This window comes from Dicentrarchus labrax, unplaced genomic scaffold (genome assembly GCF_905237075.1).
Source record: "Dicentrarchus labrax unplaced genomic scaffold, dlabrax2021, whole genome shotgun sequence".
NCBI classification, from domain to species: Eukaryota; Metazoa; Chordata; class Actinopteri; family Moronidae; genus Dicentrarchus; species Dicentrarchus labrax.
Genome location: NW_026136706.1, coordinates 18,246,597 through 18,267,381, shown reverse-complemented (window position 1 = coordinate 18,267,381; position 20,785 = coordinate 18,246,597). Strand labels below are relative to the sequence as shown.

Below are 20,785 nucleotides of genomic sequence, written 5' to 3'. Positions count from 1 at the left end.
TTTTGAGCTGTTATCTCACATTGCTGTCAAACACAGGCATGTAGAGATGGCATAAAGGAATGTGAGAATCAGGTGAATTCATTTTGTGAGGGTACTGAATAAGAAGGAGTGGCAGAGCAAGCTTGAAAGACAACGAAAGGTAGGCAGAGACTGGGAGATGAATGTGTGTGTGTGTGTGTGTGTGTGTGTGTGTGTGTGTGTGTGTGTGTGTGTGTGTCAGACTGAATGCTCGAGTAATTCCTGTCATAGAAAATCAGGTCACAGAAGCAACTCGCTGCATCTTCTGCAAAACACTGCCAGAACAACTACTCTAACATCTACCTGGGTAAAATAAGATGCCAGGTGTGTGTGTGTGTGTGTGTGTGTGTGCATGCTTATATGTCTGAATCTGAAGGCTTGTAAAGATTGCAATATACTGACTACTAAATCACACACATTCACACCTCTGCTGCCCTTGCCACCCGGATTGAGTGGTATTTCTGGTCAAGGATAACACAATGACTACCCTATTAACACTTTACCCGTATTATCTAGACCTCACAGCTGTAGATCTGACAAGAAAATGTCATGCTTTTACATCTGAATGTCGTGAAGCATTAATGGCTCGTGTGAAATCTTGCTATCTGCGCCTGCAGCGATAGACATGTAACATGCTGTATCAGGGAGTAGTGATGTGCTGGAACATTAGGACAAAAGGTAATACAAGGTCTCAATGTGAGACATCTTGCTAGAAGGCAAGTCAACTCATCTCTGGTGAAGCGGTGACAGGATAATGGGTTGGAGTCACGTCCTAATAATTTCTACCTCTCTGCAGCTACAATTAGGTCAAGCACCTGAGCAGCGAGGTACACAGCCAGTACGGATACAGTGAAGAAAATAAACAGAAAGGAGAACTTCTTTATTTATGACAGATATCTAAATCTAAAAGACAGGTAGAGAGAAAATGATTGCCCAAAGAAATAACCCACTTCTCAGTGTGTTTGCTCCATCATCTAAATGCGTGATATACATCTGTTTACACCGCATGTTTGTATAGTATCAGAATGAATGTTCTGGATGATAGCTCATATTGTAGCGAATGCTGTTTTGGCTCCCTGCATCTACACAGCAGTGACAAAGTCTCATTATAACAGCTTTTATTCCACAGGAGATGACAAATTTCATTCTCTCTGACACGGCTGTCATCTTGCCATCATCACCCTCAGGTGTCTATCAATACTACGCGTGTATTACCATCATGATTTCTATGGTTACCACCCTTGAGTTTGTGCATATGCTCGCATGCCATCTGACACCAATAATGCGGGATGTCTGATGCAGGAAATGTTCCCAATTACAGTAAAGCCAAAGGCACTTGGAAAGTTTGGGGGTGATGCATTAAATATGAAAAGAGATCTCTTTGGATTAATTATTCATCATATGTGAAATATTTACACAAATAAATATTTATTTATTTTAGCAGCCAAATTTTAAATTTTGAATACTATTTGCACGTACTATGGATTGCTTAATGTTGTATGCAAATAAAAACCTTGCATGCTGGGCGGCACATGTGCACCTGCATCCACACACATAATGAAGCTTTTTCTGCAACCAATAGTGCATTTACCAGAAACAAGAATCCCTCAAGCCCCAATGGACCACTGGTGATTATAATGAGAAACACTTGCTCACTCGTCTCTCTCTCTCTCTCTCTCTCTCTCTCTCTCTCTCTCTCACACACACACACACACACCACCACCATTCAGGTTAATCCAGTGCCTTTCTATTCACTAGATTATGTTATCTCCCTGGCCTCTTATCTCAATCTTAAACCCTCTCCTTTATACAGTATCTGCACGGTCAAAGTCATTTGATTGTCCTACGGCTATTTCCCAGCAACATTTAATTTTAAGGGCTAATCTATACTATTACACAACAAGGTTCTCCTTTAAATACGCAGTGTATTTTATAATTTACCATGTGTATTGTTTAGAAATCTGCTGCAGTACACAGAGCTGCAGTTGTTAAACTGAGGGGAGAACATTGGGTTTTATTGTTACATTGCCAAACACTGTTGTTGGTTTTGTTCATTTTCCTACTGATGATACACTCTGAAATGGTCCATTGTTTATTTTTAAAGTATTTCTTTATGTGAGACTTTACTAGGTTTTATCTAACTGGAAATTGAACTTTAGGCACAATCAAAAGCACAGAATCATTACAACGCCATAACATATCGTATCAAACTGAATGTTGAGTCATTTATGTTTGACACCTGTGGATATTTCCTAGCTACTGGGGAAGGAAGAATTGACAATGTGCAAGAACTAAATGTAAGAATGAAATATTTATGACTAAATGCAACTGAAGGGGTAGTCTAAAAGTGAACAAATATCCTTTGGCAATGCAAACACCAACAACATATAGATGGTAGCCGATTAAAAGGTGCATTCTGTTTAAAAGCTCAAGTGCGCCATGTATTTAATCTAGAGTTTATGTGGTTAAGACAGATTGGCCCTCTGATTGCTGTATGGTACTGATGTCCTGCTGGTTTGCCTGACATGCTGTCGAGTTTTTGGGAGTGACATGCTGATTTGCACCAGCTGCTGTCCAACCTGGTTGTTACGCAAGACTAGAAGGTTGTTCTTGGATAGTGTTTTACAAAGTGTGTTTTGTGTGTTTGTACATACATACATACATACACATGTGTGAGTTGTAATATAAAAATACTGCTCTGTTAACTCCTTTATATGTTTGTTTTTTTTGCTTCAGTTGTGATGATGACAGATGTATTAATGTATTTATGTTTCCTCCTAGGCTGTGAAGAGAGGGGTGTCCTATCTAAGCATTCAATGCTCCTTGCTGCTTCTTCCATTCACTTTTTTCTCTGGAATCTATCTGCTAGAGCACAAACTAGCAACTTAATTCTCTAGGGAAGGAGGATACAAGACAGCAATATGCACAGATAGGAGCTTCTAGCATACACACAGGCACAAACACAAACATGGACTTTAATAGCGGATTGCAGGAAGAAAACAGAAAACAAGCATTGAAGAAAATGAAGTGTAACACAGAGACTGACTGAAGTAAGAGTTGTCAACAGCAAGCATATAAGACTTCTATCTTTGCTCAGATATTGTATTCTTGACTGTAAACAGCATGAAGGAATTCACAAAGCTGCAATTCATTTGGATATCTGTCAGATTGTCACATTAATCAGAAACTGAGGAATTACTTAAAAAATAACTATAAATACATTTATGCACAGACCTCCTTGTGTATGTGTGAAATCTATTTATAATCTGGGTAGCACCTTTTAGGGTGGATTATATTGTAATCCGACCATATTTCCTCCAAAACAGCAGCTCAGTCCAGGTTTAAACTGAACAGCAGGGATTATTATTTATTATTCATAATACTAGTTGATAGCCTAGCAGTAATATTGGTCAATTCCATGGTGGATCGTTGCCTGCACAGGGAGGATTTAAATGCTTCTCCGTAGTGATGCTGCAACGCACGAAGAGACTTCACTGAATCAAATAGAGGTTTATGTGCCTTGCTCAAGTCCAAATAGAGAGTAATTAAAACTGCATTATGCAATTTCTGACCAGTCAGAGGCAGACAGACTCAAAAACAACGTATAGCAACAAACCCTGGCACAATATTAGTTCTTCTGGATAAGAGACAATGACCTACTTATAAATCCAAAAAAAGAAGCAAAGCAACATTCGTCACACTGGAGTCTCTCCTCTCCAGATACAGCTAAGCCTGTCACAGCATTGAATGAAGTCCCACTGGCTAAAAAACACATTAAATGCATTATTGGAAAACGTGGAGAGATTAATGTAAGAATGGCATTCAGGTAAACAACAGTCATGCTGACTATCTGTACAAAGGACATATCAGAGTTGCTGATGTGGCTCAATCACTGATAGTTGTTCACAAGCCAACAGGCAGGGCTGCAGAGTGACACATTACTCCCCTGCCTGCCACACAGCAGGTGATGGTAAATGGTAAATGGACCTGTACTTGTATAGTGCCTTTCTAGTCTTCCGACCACTCAAAGCGCTTTTACACTACGTGCCACATTCACCCTTCCACACACATTCACTCAGTGATGGCAAAGTGCATCGAACAGAAAGTAACATTCATACACATTCACACACCAATGCACGGCATCGGGAGCAATTTGGGGTTCAGTATCTTGCTCAAGGATACTTCGACATGTGGCACCAGGAGCCCGGGATCAAACCCACAACCTTCCAATTAAGGAACAACCTGCTCTGCCTCTGAGCCACAGCCGCCCGTGATGTCACCTTTGCTCCATTCATTTTAAAAAGGAAACAAGTACAAATAATCAATACAACAAATATTCCATGATTTCTCAATACCAATGTAATACCACGGTAAAAATGTCCCAATCAAGTCTTTTTGCCCCTGTTCCTGATTTAATATAATATTATGTATTTTCTTTAATAATACAAGTGAATAGCTCTGCATTGCATTAAGAAAAAAATGCCTGTAACCAAGCTGTTCTTTAATATTTTTTATACTTAATATATTAATATTATTTTTTATACTAAATAACTAATTAATAAAGTAGGCCATACAATCGCCTAACAAACCCCCTGTAATCTTTGTAATCTTGTCTGGTCTTGTAGCTGTCTAGAGGGAATTTCTTGCTCTCTGCAGTGTTTGTTGCCTCAGTGCAGCCTTCACCTGAGTAACCTGGATGAACTGGATTCTGCTGAGTGTTTATTTTCCTGGTCTGTACATCTTTTCACGGATTACATTAATCAATTACTCTTATTTGCTTTTTGTGTGCAGGGCTTTTGTTGCACTTGCAGTGGAGTGGTGAGTGTGCGCCTCCACCACCTTGTCTCGCCTCAGAGCAGCAGCTCAGGCCCTCCTGCAGCGGTATATCACTGCGGGCAGGGCTGAGCTCCTGCGCGCGTGCACACACACACACACACACACACACACACACACACACAGAGAGAGCACAGTAACAGAGACGCAGAGGAAAGAGTTGACCAGGAGCACTGTGCATTAAAAGTTTCCAGAGTAAATCACCAGTACAGCTGCACGTCGCCGTTTCCTACATGTTCCTCTTCCTCCTTTGGCATTTAGGGGCAGACCAGAATATCTGTAGGCATATATGCTGCCCTGTCAGGTCAGGAAGAATTACGTCCTCTGTACCTTTGGTACCTACGCTACTGTAGAAAATCCTGTACCGTCAAGTTTGAAAAATGTTGGCATTAACTGGGTACCGAAGTATCGGTTCATGTGACATCCCTAAGTGACACGATGCTCAATCTCATTGTGGTGCTGGTACATGGTACCACGATATGGTAGAAGAGGTAGGTAAGAAAGCATTTTGTTAAAAAAAGTATTTAAAAGTATTGTTTTGGTAAAAACCCATGTATAATATTGGCAATAATGTTGAGAAATATTGTGAAAGGACCATTGTAAATACTTTTTCATAATATTCCATCCTTCTGAACCAAGACTTGTTTGTTTCCAGGGAAACAGGTCCACCAGTGTGACAAGATAGGCACTATCTACTTTGGAGCTGCCTGTCCATCATGTGTGCCAGGCCAGTGCAGCTACAGTCGTGTCATTTGTGCGTACTTAGAGCAACAATAAATGCATTCTGTTAAGCAGATCAGTCAGCTCAACACTCAAATGTGGTGAAAAGTTCCCTAATACTCAACTGGAATCCCCCTTACCTTAGAATATTGTCATACAAACATACAATCAAGACAAAAAAGGATGAACTCCCATTGGTTGATCAAGATTCCCTATGAAAAAGAAACAGAAAGACTAGAAAACAACTGGACAGCTGATCATAATTCATCTTGCTAGCTTTAAATTGGGAATATGATCCTAACTGAGTGATCAGGTGGCGGACATACTTATAATATGTAATAACTTTATTTATTTATTTATTTATTCGATAGCGACTGGACGAATATATCGGCAATTAGCTGAGTCCATCAGCGGTTGGTTTTTTTTTTGGCCAATTTTTGTCATTTTATTTTGCTAATTTAATGGTCTGTCTCTGACACTGAGTCACAAAACAAATGAGGAAAAAGACCTGTAGAGCCCCTGTATTTTCATATCTGACTGCGGTGAATTAAGGGTTTATTTCAAATTGTTTTTTTAAAGTATTTTTTGGGGCTTTTTATTGCCTTTATGATAGTGACAGCTGAAGATAGACAGGAAAGGGGGGCAGAGAGAGGGGATGACACGTAGCAAAGGGCCTTAGGTCAGATTTGAACCCTGAGCAGCTGCAGCAAGGACTCAGCCTCGGTACATGGGTCGCCAGATCTACCCACTGAGCTAACTGGGCGCCCATTTCAAATTGTTTTTGAGCATCATGGAATAAGTTAATTTCAAGCAAGATAAGTCTGGGGAAGATGAGGACACACAGGGAGTTGACAGACACCCGTAGAGCAGAATATTTTCACAGAGTAGATAATTAGACACCAGAGTTGGTGTCCCAACTGAACCTACTGTGGCGGTGAATAGGGGGGTCCGGGGGCGCTAAACGCAGCACATGGGCTAATATATCAGCAATCACAGATTGTTGGACTGATAATGGCCGGTTGGAAAATTTAAACATATCACCCAACCATTAACTATGCAGCAGCCAGGAAAAGTTTAATTTCTGTAATTTCACAGTCAATGGCTGGAAGAAAGAAGAGGGTGAGGGAAGGACGCAGAGGTCGTATCAGCGGCATCTTTCAGTCAGTAGATTGCTACAGATGGGACGCTGGTGAATGGAACACCGCAGGCTATGGGTGAACACTGTCAGAATCAGGACAATTTTACAGACAAATTAAGTAAATTAGTATATGACAAAGGCAGTGAGAGACAGAGGAGAGCAATAGCAATTAATAACTTATGAGCTAGGTTCTCTACTCTCACACAAGCGCCTGCTGAAGACCTCACTTTTTGTCTCTAATTATGGTTCTCTTTCTGTCCCTAGATCACCTCCCCGCCGCTCGTCAACTCCAAAATCCCTTGACTGGAAGTGAGTGCATCTCTCTCTGCCTTTGTCTATCCTTTACTACCCTCTCCCCTAGCTCCCAGCTCCAAGCAGCTGGCACAATGGACAACATGGGAACATAAAAGATGCCTGCAAGCTTCGGCGAGAGACAATCAATAACCAGACAAACAAAAGAGCAGCACAGTCCTGCATGTGAGAAGCTCCCGACTAAAGAAGCACTCAGCGCAGAGGCGGCGTCCTCCTGTTACCTTGTTCTGTTCTCCGCTGACTAAGAGTGAAAACCATGACCACTGCCTGACGCACACTGTATTAGTGACTCACAGTGAGCTAACAGACCTGTGAACAGTTGGATCTAATTTTCTACCCCACATCACCCTTCTGCTTATGTTATGCTACGCTCACTCTGCTCAGATTCAATTTCAATGTTGCCTGAGATACTGCTGTGTATAAGAGCAAGAGTACACACACACACACACACACACACACACACACACACACACACACACACACACACACACACTCCAAAACATGTACAATTATAGTCAAAAAGCTTTTTGTTCTTTCTTTGGCAAAACCAAGATAATCGCCAAAGCAACAACTGTCAAGACAAAAGACAGTAGACGAAGACACCGACACACCTACAACACAACTATCAGTGTAATAATAATAATAATTTGGTTTGAGTATTATGATTTGAAGAAAACTTCATAGCACTGTCTGTATCATGTGAACTGTGACTGTAATAGGGAGGACATTCTATATAAAGTGAAATGTTGAGATGTTTGCAGATATTAAATAACTGTTGACTGTGGATCAAGAAGTGGGATCAGACAAGCTCTGGCAAAATGGTTTTGTTTGTAGCTAGACTTGCTGATGTTGTCAGAAAATCCAACATGCAAAACAAAGAGTTTCCTATCTCATTGTAATCTCCACAACTGGCAAGTTTTCCCATCCAGCTTTAAGAGTCATCGAACAAACCGATCTTAAGGCAAACACAGAAAGTATACCGACATTTGGTCACAGTGCCTTCATCAATAGTTCAATTTTATGTTCAGTTCAGATTTTATTTAGCCATTCTCCAGCCTAGTGGTCTTGATAAATCAATACAAAACAAAGAAGACTGAGAAGAGCACGATTAAGCTGATAAAAGACCAAAGTGTAACTACACCCGGCAGTTCTGCTAGCTCCCTTTCTTAACACATTTGAAAAAACACATCCGAGACCTACAAAGGACAGTGAGTGTAGGGGGCGTGGCCTTAACACCGGTAGGAGTGACTGACAGACTGACCACAGCAATGGAGCGTCGCAATCAGTATACATCTGAAAATGAGCGCAGCAGTTTCACAGACTCCCACTCACAGTGGAGGCTGGAGGAGGTGGTTATTAGAGGGCATTAACACTCTTTTCTTGAACAGAAGTTAAGATGTAGAGTTGGTCCAAACAGTCAACTTTATCTCAGCATTTGTCTTAAAACGTACAGGCTGATTTAAAACATTTGAGCCTTTTTTTGCCCAAAAATTTGGTAATAATGTCAATTTTAACACCAGCATTAGTGTTTCATCCCAGTATAGTCATATATTCAGTTTAAACTGAGGCACATTTTTCTAATAAGACTAGACAATAGCAGAGTCATTTATCATTCTTCATAATCTAATGTTGCATGACTGCGTGCTGTCTACACTGATGTTGAAAGCTGCTGTACAGAGAGAAAAGAGAAAGTGAAAAAAATACAGACAGGCTTGGCAACCGTCACTGAAGTACTGAAAATCAGTGAGTGTTTCGTACATAACTGCATTGAAACAAAGTGAGCTACATTATGTCTCACTCAAAATTAAATTACACTACAATTACAGTTCCCACCCCATGTTCTATTAACAACCACTGCATGCTTGGAATCTGACTGAATGCTCCATACAAGTTGCAGCAGTCACAAAGCTTGTGTTTGACCAGTCAGCAACATTTTCTTTTGCGCAAACTCCACCCAAACATGTCCTGTGTAAGAAAGATCTAGAGTAGAATGAACTGTTTAGGAGGCAAGGAGTTCATAGCCTAACTCCATGTCTTCAATCACAGCACAGACCTCAACAAGCTATAATCATTCCGCAGTCTCTGCTGTGTACGGTGCCCCCCTGGGCTCAACTGGGAAAAAAAGAGATCAATGTGTAAATCTGTACACTTGGTTTCCAAGTCTGTGTGCACACTGTGGGCACGCTCTGATTCATAAACCTTGCCCACAGATTCATAATCCGTGCCCACAGACTTTTAAACCGTGCCCACGGTTTTGCGACCTGCGCCCACAATTTTGTACAGAGCCCTCATGTGCAAATCTGTACTCTCAGTTTTCAAGTCCGTGGGCATAGTTTAGAAACTGTGCTTCCAGATTCATAATCTGTGTCCATAGATTTGTAAACCATGCCCAAGGATTTGAAATCCATGCCCACATATTCAAAACATACACTCTTCTAGAGAAATCATTTTCCAGGACCTTTCCAGGGGTTCTTCTTGACAATTTAGGACAGCACTTGCTCACAAACAGTAGTTGTGCTACAAACAGCAGTAATTTACCAGTGTGACAAGCACTGACTTTAACTCCAGTTTAATGCCTCCTTTTTTAATGATCAAGTGTCATCAAGTCCATTCCACTCTGCGTCTGATGTGAACAGCTAGATTGACTGACATGGCCAAAATGAAAAGGGAGCATTTAAAAGGGAGCGTTTATTTAGGCGATCTAAGTTAGGGGCTATTTTTCAAGAAAAAAGTTCCAGGTTTTCCGCTCAACAGATTACCATTGTTTTACAAATTACAAGTCAAAGAGAGACTGACACCAAGTGAGGAAGAGAGAGTTTGTTGTCTGTAGGACTTAATAAGTCACAAGCATGTATGGCCTTATAGTTATGCTACAGCAATCATGGTGCTCCACAAAAACGTGGTGCTTTAACCATCTGAACACTTGCTTTCAACGCCTACGTACTAGGGATGTCAGGAGAACCGATACTTCAGTAGCAGATCAATGCCAACCTGCTGTTAAAACAGAATCATGGATGGTTGTGTTTTATGGCCGACTTTATAAAAGTTACTGCTGAAGAAAATTTAAAAAAGAGTACTGAAGGGAAAAGCAAGGTGAGCAGATTAAAGTGGTTTGTGAGTTAAATTGTGAAATAAGTAAATAAGAAAAGGGGCCACTGTTATTGGGATTTATTTTTGTTTTTTACCGTGGTATCGAACTGGTATTGAGAATCATGAAATTTCACTGGGATTGGTATCGAGTACTAAATATCTCATATTGTGACATAGTACATACAGTAAATGAAAGTGGTGGTTACATATGAAACAAACCGTTTTCATATATAATAAGTCTCTGTCTAACTCTATAGGGTAGACCTACATGACAAAACCCTCCACACTGTGGATGTGGGCATGTTTAAGGGTATTTGTCCAGGTCCAGTCACCACATCGGACCACAGCATTGCCAACTGGCAACCAGGAGGAAGGACTGACTGCACACACAGACACAAACACACACACACACACATAAGCAGAGTGTTCAGCATGGTGTAAATACAACTCCTCATGTCACTAAGCAACCTCACTGAAACACCTCCTCCTTTCCAGTGGTCAGGAACAGTAAATGAAAGAGGCACAAAGTGAACTGAAAGACCAAGAATAAAACTCAACTCACTCTTTAATAGAATCACATAAAAAAAAGGATGCACTGTCAGAGGCCCAGAGTGGAACGGCTTAGATTCCACTTCACATTATTTACTTTGAGAAAAAAAAACCTTGTTTTGCTACAGGGCAGTTCTGTTTAGTGATTGGAGACAAAGTGCAATCAGAGCTGGTGTGGCGCTACACTACTGACCCACTTGTGCCCCCAACCATGCCATCCAAAAAGCAGGCTGACTTACAGCCACTGAGCTTTTAAACTGACTTAAAAGACAGGCCAGTAGTGCTTTATATTGTCTGTACCAGAGTTATTATAGCTTTATATTGTCTTTTTTGAATTTTTTTTGAATTGAGTTTTTTTTTCAGTTAGTTTAGTCAGTTTGCTTATTTTTGCTTAGTCTTTATTGTCTATAGATGTTTAGTTTATATTTTTATTAGCGTCAGTGTTTTTGTTTTTTTATTATGATAATATGGGGGGTATTTGTTAGGCAAGACGCCAGAAGACACAGTGTATCACAGTTTGTTGGTATGGGGCTGAATAACATTATGACCACCAGGGTGTCCAGGTGGTCCTAATGTTATGGCTGATCGGTGTACATATATGTATATGTATTGTATACAACCTACACCTGCCAGGGACATTTTTCTTCAGTTTCAAATTAAACTGTCTGAAATAGCTTCATGTATATTCATCTCCTCCCAATTAATAATTGATGCCCTGAGCATACCCTCAGTGCTGAAGCTGGCCTAACTGACTTTTGGCATCTCACTCCTTCTCAAAGACACTCTCACAACATCTCCTCCACTTAACTCTACCTTGCACAATGTGAAACACATCAGCAATAACATTTCTCCTGCTGTTTTTTAAACTAAGCTTTCAACCTTTACTCCTTAACTCCAACCCTTTCAGGTAACTGTATAGTATTGTAATGTACTCTGTACTTGACTGCTCTGATTTTTGAATGCAGCAGCTAAATGACTAAATGCAGATTCAAATGTAAATCTCTCTCTTTGCATATTCTCCCAGAAACCAAACAGACAGCACTGTTCACATATGCCTGTCACAGGAGGCCAACACACTAGATTGCCTGCAGTACGGTGTCCCTGGAGCTTGAATTCACTGTTCAACAACATTTTGGCCTTGATGGTAGCCACTGAAAAGATGTGAAACCATCAACCATTCCAAATCCACCTCCACACTAGATCTGTTCACCAGTTGATAGTCCTAGTAATGGATTATGATTTCCAAATCAGCCTTAATGTTTATCCTTTGATCCCTAATGTAATCGGTTTCTCCACTGTGGATGCTGGCCAAAAGGGAAGAGACACTGAGCTAAGGGTTCTGATTGGCTTTGCTGTGACCTCTAGCCTCTACCTTTCCACTCTGGCTGTTTGTGCCTCAGGGGGTCATCGCAAGTCAACTTTGTCATTAATCACACAGCCAGATGAATGGCACAGGCTTTGCCAATGAACTCAGAGGAGGGTGGTGAACTACGAAGGAAGACCACCCTTTAATCGGAAAGGAGCCAGGTTCAAACTCCAGTGTTTGAAACGCAGCTTCTCTGAAGTGTTCTTTAGTGAAACTTTACCAGCTCCAAGGGTGTTGTTCAGTGGCCCTTTGCTTTGATATCCCCACGGAGAGGGAAGAGTGACACGACAATTTCGCTAAGGGACCAGAACATTATTGCATAATAACTGAAAGCATCAGCACAGCAAGTTGCTTGACAACCGCACCGCTACAAAATAATGCGTCTCCACTAACACATAAGCATAATATCAACAGATAAGTACAGCTCTCACATGTGACAACCTATACAATAATAATCCTCATTATAGTGAAGATATTTCACAGCACACTCATATCATTCTTCAATCAGCTGTTCATTCTTACCCAGAAACACACACATTCTTCCACACTAAGCATCTCATGGTATATTTAGACCCGTGACAACTGCACGGCACATCTGCCTTTCCTTTCATTCCCAGTGGCACGCGGGGAGCCCCAAATGACAGCCCTGCACAGGAACACACACATATCGTCTCTCAATGTCTGTCTCACGTGTTGTCAAAACCTGAAGACAGTTATCAGAGCAAAAAGAGAAATCACACTTGCACTCACCACCATCCTCAAAATCAGCCCTCACTCTAATGAGGAGTAGAGAAAAAGCAGAGCCTTACCGGTGAGAGCGCGTCCACAGGAGACACCGGGGTACGGAGGAGATAGAAATGTGTCTGCCCGACGAAAAGACGAGAGACGCCTCCCCGTGCACCGCCACCAAATCAATTTCACACTCTCTCACCTCCCCGCCACTGTGATGTCATTCATTCATCCGTTTCCCCGTAGCCATGGCAACTCTGCCGCTTGGAGCTGTTCATTCTTTTACATCTGTCTTTTCTCTCTCTCTCTCTCTCTCTCTCTCTCTCTCTCTCTCTCTACGTCCCTCCCCCTCTCCAGACCCCAGTGAACCCAACCCACTTACTCCATCTGACGGGGTACAGTTACACCCCCAGCCTCCCCCCCTCTACTATTACATCGCGGAGCTGGTGTAAAAAAAACCAGTAGGAGGGTACAAAACACAAAAAGGGGAGGCGCCTGGATTCACCTCATGTAGCATACACGCCTTGAAGAGTTTGCGGTCAAACAGGCACACTTTTGTGAAGACAGACAAAGAGCTCGCAGCTTGGAGACACAACAGAGCCTGAATAGGTGCACCTGGAAAACTCTTGTTTAGACATGAGCCAGCTGTCTCATTTGCACACAGACGAACAGAACACAACAACACATCATGGAGCCTAAATACTGATGCACAGATGTGTCTATAACTGATGAATAGTTAATGACCACCACTATTACTATGGTGCCTCTCTGCTAATAATCCCCATGTTGACCTTGGAAAAGGAGGAGGAAAAGCTGGTCACTGAGAGACAAATCAAACAAAGACACACACATACACACCACCACCCCTGTCTGAAGCCGCCTCCTTTATTCAATTATGAGCCGCCTTCTCCCCCAGTCCACATTTCTTTACCCAGCATGCCCTCTCTTCACAGACCTCCCCACATAGGCTTAAGATGTGCATCACTGCCATATTTAAACCATTTCACCCGCCACACCTACCACTCACCACCCTGCTGTTTTCAAATGTTTAAATCTCCCTTCAGCATCCCCCCTCTTCACCCTCATCTTCACCTACAGAACTGAGAGAGCCATTGAAAGGTTGTCAACCACACTGACATTAAGGAGCAGATCAAAAACAGGAACAAGAAGACACATAAGGGTAAAAAAAAAAAAAAACCTGAGGGGACTATGGTCTGGAGTGGGACAAAGGACACAGAGACGCAGGTTAAAAAAGCAATTAAGAAATTGTAAGAAAAGTAAATCAAGAAGCCTAAAGAAAGAAAGAGGCATCACTGGAGAAGACAGGAATCTCCTCTGTCTTCACACATCATCTGGTTTTTAATTGGCTTCCTGTGCTTTCCTCCTGGAAAATCTCTCCATCTGTCTGCATCAATCCCTCACACATCATTCTTTATCTCTCTGTTGCTTCTCACATAATTGATGGTGGTCTTCCCAATCCACCAATAAAGTAACAAGTTTTTGCTTCTCAACCTCTGTGATTTCACAGATTTCAACATTCTGACTGTATTGAGAGATGTGTATATATATATATATATATATATATATATATATATATATATATATATATATATTAGACGTCCTGGCTCATTTATAGCAGCACTAAATCAGTGAAATGTACTTGAAAATAGATATAGGATGATTAGCAACTGTCATTCAACATGGCAAAATTACAGCACAAGCCAATGCAATAACTTTTGACACGAAACAACTCTGACCTTGTTATTGTCCTGCGGTTGTTTTCCGTTTCCAGTTTTCATGGTAGAGAAGCAGTTGAGCTGACATTAGTATGGCGCTCCAAGTGTTAGCGTTAGTATGGTTGTGGTCTCTCATTAAAGTGGTTGTCATAAAAAAAAAAAAAAAAAAAAGAAGCCCAATTCCACCTTTTCGCTAGTTACTTTCCTCCCCTGTCGCTCATTGCTGGCTGCTGTCCAATGAAAACACAGGAGTTACCGAGGTTCCGTTCCATTTAGTGTTGCAGAGCCCTTCCAGAGCCAACATCATCAACATGTCGGAGGCCAACACGCACAAAGCAGCACTCTGAATCTGAATGGGATGGACCCTTAATTAGTCTCATTGCTAACACCTGTGCTATTGTAGCTGCCTGATGTCAGCTGTTAGCAGTGTCTTGGTGAGGTTAGCTAACGTTAAACATACATTTTAGGGTGTTATCTAATGCTAGCTAACTAACTGTAATTTATTAATATAGCCTGCGTAGGAGGAACATTTATTTTGTGCCTGTGTTTTTAAATGAGTCTACAGTTATACAGTTTTTGTGGGTTTTTAATGTATGTTACATTGACCTCCTTTTTTTGTCTTTTCTTACCTTATTGTTCCAGTTGGTTCGATTTGAATTCATGCAGGTCCTGCGATGCACCCTGGCTTTACAGTAACACCAGTGTCACACTGGAGATGACTTATGGTGCGTTCAAATACGGACACCAAGAGATAGGCTGTGTCTGGCCTCTCGTGAAGCTGTAGCTCTCGTATTTGTGTTTCAAGGAGGATGTAATTTACATGCTCGTAATAACAGTTGTGTTCTGATGCAGACACCGTGCTGAGGAAGGTCGTTTTTCTTCTACAGTTAGTTTTAGATGTGGTTGTCTCTCGCTTTGAGTCGGTGGACATTTGCATAAAGTTCGACTTTTCTCTGTGGTGCCACAGAGCGCCTTTTGAAAATCTGGAGCTCAGCAGGCGGCCATTCACCGTGAATAGCAGCCTATCGCTCTCCTTTCTTAGGTGGTGCGGCCCGCTACTTACGCTTGTTGAGCTTAAACTCCCTCTACTCTGGAATAGGGTCAAATGAAAAATGTAAGATGGATGGATGGAAGTGGAAGATGGAGACAAACGAAAGAGAGGTGGGAGAAGTTCAGAGGTCTATTAAATCTCAGAATTGAGGTCCTTCAGAGGCATGACTGTACCAGACTAGTGGTTGAAATCACACAGACGCACATATACAGAATACACCCGAGGAGGGAACCTGTAATCCAAAGTCGGAAGTAATTCCCTCCACAGTATGGTGTGAGATGTTGATTTATCTAGACATAATCCCCCTCTTCAGAACTCTTATCTGCACATACAGAATTGAGCAGAGGATATGACGAGATTTGACTGTCCTTTTTAACCCCTTCCTCCATACCTTCTCTTCCTCTTCATCACTCGCATCAGCCTTCCCCCCATATCCCTCTCTTTTTTTCTCTTTAACCCTACGTTCCATCGGTCAAGCTGTGCCGTGGCGTCAGTCTTGTTCTATTTGCCTCACACACTCTGCTTCTTACCTCACTCTTTCATTCATACACGCTCCATCTATCTCATCCCCTCTGTCGCAGACAACCGTTTGACAGGGATCCGTAAGAGATTAGTACGATAGTACGTCGGAGTGTATCATGGCATTGTCAGAGGGGGGCATCATGCCCCATTAGATATTGACCCAGTTTGATTAGGGTTGAATGTGAGAGATGACATGTTTGAAATCAAGCACACAAACATCACAGCCAGACGTTATCTTTCATCTCAGCATAAACTTCCCCCACGGCTTCTCGGATAGATCAAAGCGATGTTTTTTAAAGGGAATGCTTAACCAATCCTGTTCAAATCATTAGCATGGCTCTGCAGCTGGGCTCATACTCAGCACTCTAATACACACTGTCTAGCTGCAGGCAAGAAAACCTGGTAGGTGGACAAGCATTTGTGTGCAAGGGGGAGGGTCCATGTGCGCACGTGTGTGTTAATGTGTGTGTGTTAGAGGCTTGATAGTGATGGGAACAATACAGTGGTTGCAGGTTTTGCACCTGCAACCACACATTCCATAAAGGGAAGAGCTGCTTCATGAGGTACTCTCGCCTTCCCTTTTTTTTTTTTTTTTGTAGTTTCTTCTCTCCCACCTCTCTCCTTTTTAAAACCTTTACCATCTACCTGTTTCACCATTTTTGCTATTGTCACACAATCATTTCAGCTCCCACTCATGTACATTAAATTAGCTTCATAACATTCAAGTACCTGCACTGTCGAGCGCTCTTTTTCTCACCAGAAGCAGAAATTCCATCACTGTGAGCTCTGCCCCTTTTTTTCTACCATTCCACTTCAGAGTACAAGCAGGTGAGAGGCCATACATGTTCACATGTACACACACACACACACACACACACACACACACACACACACACACAAATGTAGCAGAAGCAAGTCCTGGCAAGCCCAGACACTGACCCTGAGACTGATGTCCCATACAGACAAGGTGTCCCATAATAGCTCTGGAAGGGAAACAAAGTCTGCGAGGCCGGCAGTCACATGCCAGAGGCAGCGAGCCCGCATTAATAAGAGGAAGTCTTCTATAGAAAGATGAGGTCGCATGGGGAACAACCTCCCCCTCCTCTGACAAAGACTACTATCATATAGAGCTTGGTCAACAGTCAGTGCACCTGTTTAGTATTGAACCCATACAGACTGCACTGCTTTGATGATGTTGTTTCATCAGATGGGGGAAAATCTCCGACCAAAGGTTTGGATTTAATCTTAGGCTGCTGGAAGTGTTCCACTCCCAAATACCATGTTGCGGCTGCTGCCAGCAGTGCTCCCAACCACCTGTCATTAGCTTTAGCCGCTGTTTGAGTCGGCCAACTGCCCAGTCCCATGGGCCTCACTTATCAGAATAGTCTTCATCTCAGGATCAGTTTTCAACTCATGTGGACACCTGAGATATAGGAAGAAGACAAATGCAAATAAGAAAGCTTACACTTCCTGTTTATTTTATTACTTATGTATTACATTTTCAGGAATCTACTCCATTTAAATAAGCTCTGATTTCCAGCATTGGAAATTTTGTACTTGGAAAGAAGAGAGCTAGTGGCCTGATTGCATTGTTGGTAACATAGGCGTAAGTAGTATGTGCGGGGGAAATAAGAAAATATCTCTGTTTATGCTGTCCACTGTGAGTCCGACAATGTTCCAGGAGTGCAGTGTGAAATCTTCTGAGTACCTTTTTATATGAATTTGCTGATTTTGTTTTATGTATTGGAGTAGCTTTGCTGTTGGTTGGACAAAATAAACATTTTTACCAAAATTAACCAAAAAATCTAATAAATAAAAAGATTCAATCAATCTATTGTAAATATTGCACACTTTCAATCATAAATGATAGACATCTGTCTCAAGTTCACCAATTATAAATAGCACATATTGGTGTGGATTACAATTTGCACTAATAAGATTTGTGGGTGAAACAAATCTATGGCTTTCCAAGATGAATGGGTTAACCCCTTTAATCCCATCCTACCCCCACTTCTGTCTGCCCAGTCACCTGTCTGCCTTCTGATGGCAGGCACATGAAATGCATCTACTCAGTGTCAGTGTGTATGTATGCATGTATTTTTTTCTGAAGGGGTTAGCGGGGGGGGGGTTCCATCAGAGCTGCAGAGGAAATCCAGTAAGTGTGGTAACCAGTCAGTCCCATCTAAGAATAGATCAGAACCCGGGTTAGACATAAAAAATGTAGTAAAAGCTTTTGACCGTCGGGAGGCCCACAGTTAGCGAGCAGAAATTCTTTATCGGTTTTACTTGACTGATCAGACAGCAGGCAGATATTCCAGGTAACAGGTGGTGGAAGTATTTTCAAGTTTTTCCTCTCTAAATCTAAATTCTATGCAGCTGTGACTTTCATGACCACATCACACTTCTTCTCCGAACAAGTATTCCCCTCCTTAATCATGCATAAAAGGTGTAATTTAAATCTTGCCAAAGCCACAGGGCCTCGGCATTGCAACTCAGTCGGTGGGCTGCTTTACATGAGTGAAACAATGGCAGCAGATCCATCAAAAAGCTTTCTTGCGGGGAAAAGTCTTTGCACAGCCATCCTATTCTTCCCATCCTCCTCCTCCTGCTCTTCGTCATCGTTTTCTCTTGCTCATAAATCAACCCATAATTATCAGGGAGGGGGGTGACTAAGTCTTGAGATCATGTGGCTCAACAGCTGACCACAGCACAGGGGACTGGGCTGCGTCCTGTCCTGACACAGGCCGACAGATTACAGCTTTCATTACATTAGCCTCTTGTTGGGCACACCCACAGATCAACGCAGCACGCTTTGCCACGTTCCAAAGGAGAGAAATATGAAAGAAGAGAGACAAGCCAGAAGTCCACTGCTGGAAAATGGCATTGTGGAACCGTGTGGATGAGATAATCTTTTCAGTTACCTCCATGCAATGCTGGCAGACACAGAGGCCCACAATCTGGCTGAGCAGGAGGACAGATGGGTGTAACACACATCACACACACACACACACACACACACACACACACACACACACACACATACACGCACACACAAACAAACACACACCTTGCTGAAAGGGGGCTGTGACTGAAATGGCTCCTCGTACATCAGTTTCAGTGATCGATCAGTGTTTAACAGTTATAATGTCACCCCAAAGGGTTTAACACCAAACCACACACACTCACACAAACACACCCTGGTGTGCGTAGACTCTCAGCCAGCCGTCTGAAAGAGCCCATCTGTGAGCCCCTGTGAAACAAAAGCAGAGTTTTGTGGGGTGACACAGGCAGAGTTATGTTCTTGTCTGTTACTCAGCTACATTCTGTCACACCAAGCAGAAAAAGCTTTTACAGAGGATAAAATCTGTTCTCCTCGCTGCTCTTTTTTGTCTGCCCATGACAACGCTTCTCTTTCTGTGTCTCCACTTTTCTCTTTTACTTTTACTGTCTCTACCTTTCCCTGCTTTTTTTTTGTCCCTCACTCTACCGCTAAACACTGACATACAGGCACACACTGTACATATCACAACAACACAACGTTTGTGTAAAAGCCGTCCAAGGTCCTCTGAAACTGGGACGATTCCCAGCTGACATCCAGCACCCCCCCAAAGGCTTTTTTGGAGGAGAGTGTGTTTGTGTGTGTGCGGTGAGCAAGCCAACAAACCAGTTTTTCTTTTTTCTGCGATGCCAGCCGGCAACACATGCAACATCTCGGGGCAAACAACAGCATGCAAGACAGAAAAAAGGGAAAGAAACAAAGGCCAGTCCACAGACAGTGAACAAAGACGGTGCCCATTAAGAAGAAGAAGGTTTTTCTCCTTGGAAGATATATGTCACTGTGACATGTCCCCCTTTGAGAAATGTTTGTTCAGTTCCGGAAAAACATTCATGCAACAACTAAAGCACTCACAATCATAGTGTGAACACATTGCCATTGGCCACAAGGCCTTATATAAATAGTAAACACAGAGAAACTCATACACAGACCAACAGGAGACAAGTGGCACCCTACCTCACTATAACATCTCCCCCGTGCAGCAGTTCTTGATGCTTTCTCACCAGCTAGGAAATAACATCCAGAGACAATCTGGTCTCAGCTGCAAAGATCTGAAACACTCAGAAAGAGAGAGCGAGAGAGAATTCAACTGCCAGCTCTCTCTACATCTACACCCATAGGCTAAAATCCTCCACTGACATCCCATCAGAGAGATAGAGAGAGAGAGCGAGGGAGAGAGAGAGGGGAGTGTGGGGAGTGTGCCAGTTTGGGTGAATTGGGGGGGGCGTGAAGGGGAGAGAGAGCATGAGTCATTGATAGAGAGAGAGAGATTTAGGAGTTTGTCAGCGAGGGAGTGTGTGTGAGAGAAAAACAGAAAAGCGAGTGAGACAGGAGTTTAAATCTCTAATTACAACTGCTTAACACAAGCCCATAAGCAGCTGGTGGGAGTGAGTGACACAGAACTTCATACACTCAACACTCTGTTGCGCCTGTACTGTGTGTGTGTGTGTGTTGTGTGTGTGTGTGTGTGTGTGTGTGTGTGTGCTGTGTGTGTGTGTGTGTGTGTGTGTGTGTGTGTGTGTGTGTGTGTGTGTGTGCATGTGTGCGTGCATGCATGCAGTGTGTTTGTGTTAGGGGAAGGAGAACCAAACACTCAAACAATGGACTGAAAGTGAAACCTAGGAGGACAATAAAGAGCACATGTGCTGATCAACAGGACAACTCT

At 42.3% G+C, this 20,785-nt stretch overlaps 1 protein-coding gene across 2 annotated transcripts in view; it reads right to left on the bottom strand.

The window, feature by feature from the left end:
• The window catches only part of myo16 (myosin XVI), a 100,046-nt gene extending 79,796 nt beyond the window's left edge, over positions 1 to 20,250 (bottom strand). The window contains exon 1 of one of the 2 annotated variants that reach the window (XM_051403472.1): positions 20,077 to 20,250. The gene's annotated coding sequence lies outside the window, so the exon portion shown is untranslated. Of the gene's footprint in view, positions 1 to 12,835; positions 13,041 to 20,076 lie in introns of those variants that run through there. The other variant, XM_051403473.1, reaches the window with a different exon arrangement.
• Between the last annotated feature and the right edge of the window lie 535 nt (positions 20,251 to 20,785).